This window comes from Arachis ipaensis, chromosome B09 (assembly GCF_000816755.2).
Source record: "Arachis ipaensis cultivar K30076 chromosome B09, Araip1.1, whole genome shotgun sequence".
NCBI classification, from domain to species: Eukaryota; Viridiplantae; Streptophyta; class Magnoliopsida; order Fabales; family Fabaceae; genus Arachis; species Arachis ipaensis.
This window is the reverse complement of record NC_029793.2, coordinates 122,675,599-122,677,667: the sequence shown is the minus strand read 5'-3', so window position 1 is coordinate 122,677,667 and position 2,069 is coordinate 122,675,599. Positions and strand designations below refer to the sequence as shown.

The window sequence follows — 2,069 nt, the reverse complement described above, 5'->3', positions numbered from 1 at the left end:
GCTTGAATCTCACCCACATATATATAGATGTTTACTCCTTATAAACCGTTGTAGGTTATAAGGGTTTATGTCAATTCCCACTCCTTCATAAACCGTTGCTGGTAGCAAGGTTTTATGAAGATTTACATGCAATCATAAACCGTGGTAGGCTCCCACGGTTTATGCTCATTTTCATCCAACACGTAAACCTTTCCTGCCAGCCACGGTTTATGTACAAATGAGAAACCGTGGTTGGCTCCCACGGTTTACATAATAACAAAATTTGCACAAATACGTAACAACTATCTGTTTTGCACATTTGGGTAAAGGATTCATACATTTTATTTAAATACGTAAATTGCCCTAATTATAACTCTAGAATAGTACGAAAGAAAAATAATATTATATGTTGTAATGTGTATATATATATAAAGATAGAAAGAAGTATTAAGAATAAAGAGAGAGAGAATTGCATTTGCTTTTGTTTTATTATTGCTCTGTGTGTGTAAAAACTATTTGCCTCGTTCATGCTTTTATAGGCAAATAAATTCAACCTTTCAAACTATATTAATTGGGCTGTGGAATTTACTCCTTTCAGCATAGGAAATCAGATCCACCATCAATGAGCATCCATCCTTATCTTTATTGTAACACTCCCCCTTGGATGCTCATTTAGGAATATGCCTCATTAAAACCTTACTAAAGAAAAACCCAGTAAGGAAAAAACTTTAGTGAAGGAAAAAGAGTACAATATCCTTTGTGACGGGAACTGCCTCATTAAAAACCTTGTCAAGAAAAACCCAATGGGAAAAAAACCTGACCAAGGGAAAAAGAGTACAGTCTCCCCCTCATGCCGACATCCCCTCATGCCGACATCATTTAATGTCTCGAAATCGGCGCATTCCAATCTCATGTACCAATCTTTCAAAGGAGGATTTTGGGAGTGTCTTTGTAAATAAATCTGCCAGATTGTCACTTGAGCGGATTTGTTGGACATCAATTGTCCCTTGATTTTGAAGATCATGAGTGAAGAAGAATTTGGGAGAAATATGCTTTGTTCTATCACCTTTGATATATCCACCCTTAAGTTGAGCAATACATGCTGTATTATCTTCAAACAGGACAGTTGGAGCTATCTTATGATCAATCAGACCACATGATGACAGAATATATTGAATCAGACTCCTCAGCCAAAAACACTCGCGACTAGCTTCATGAATCGCCAGTATTTCGGCAAGATTAGAGGATGTTGTAGCAATCGTCTGTTTCGTGGACCTCCATGATATAGCTGTACCACCATATGTGAACAGATATCCTGTTTGAGATCTCCCTTTGTATGGATCAGACAAGTATCCAGCATTCGCATAGCCAACTAGTTGTGACTTGGATCCATAGGGATAAAACAATCCCATATCAACCGTTCCATGAAGATATTGAAAAATTTGTTTGATTCCACTCCAATGTCTTCTGGTTGGAGAGGAACTATATCTTGCTAGTAAATTCACCGCGAATGATATGTCAGGTCGCGTATTATTAGCAAGATACATTAGCGCTCCAATGGCACTAAGATATGGTACTTCAGGACCAAGGATATCTTCATTCTCTTCTTTAGGACAGAATTGATCATTTTCCACTTCCAAAGATCTTACGATCATTGGGGTACTTAATGGATGTGACTTATCCATATAAAATCTTTTCAAGATCTTTTCTGTGTATGTTGTTTGATGAATAAAGATCCCACTTTTTATATGCTCGATCTGCAGGCCGAGACAAAATTTAATTCTTCCAAGATCTTTCATCTCAAACTCTTCTTTTAGAGGTTTTATAATTGTTGGAATCTCTTCAGGAGTCCCAATGATATTTAAATCATCAACGTACACAGCAATTATAATGAATCCAGATGTAGTTTTCTTTATGAAAACACATGGGCAGATATCATCATTCTTGAATCCATTTTTGGCCAGATACTCAGTAAGACGATTATACCACATTCGTCCAGATTGCTTTAGACCATATAAAGATCTTTGCAATCTGACTAAGTATAACCCTTGCGAATATTCATTAGATGGTTTAGATATCTTTAGTCCTTC

The 2,069-nt window shown here is 36.6% G+C and overlaps 1 long non-coding RNA gene across 1 annotated transcript in view; it reads left to right on the top strand.

Moving 5' to 3' along the window:
* The window catches only part of LOC110267021, a 22,350-nt gene continuing 21,381 nt past the window's right edge, over positions 1,101-2,069 (top strand). Inside the window, exon 1 of the long non-coding RNA XR_002354306.1 lies at positions 1,101-1,281. This is a non-coding gene — a long non-coding RNA (uncharacterized LOC110267021). The remainder of the gene's footprint in view (positions 1,282-2,069) is intronic.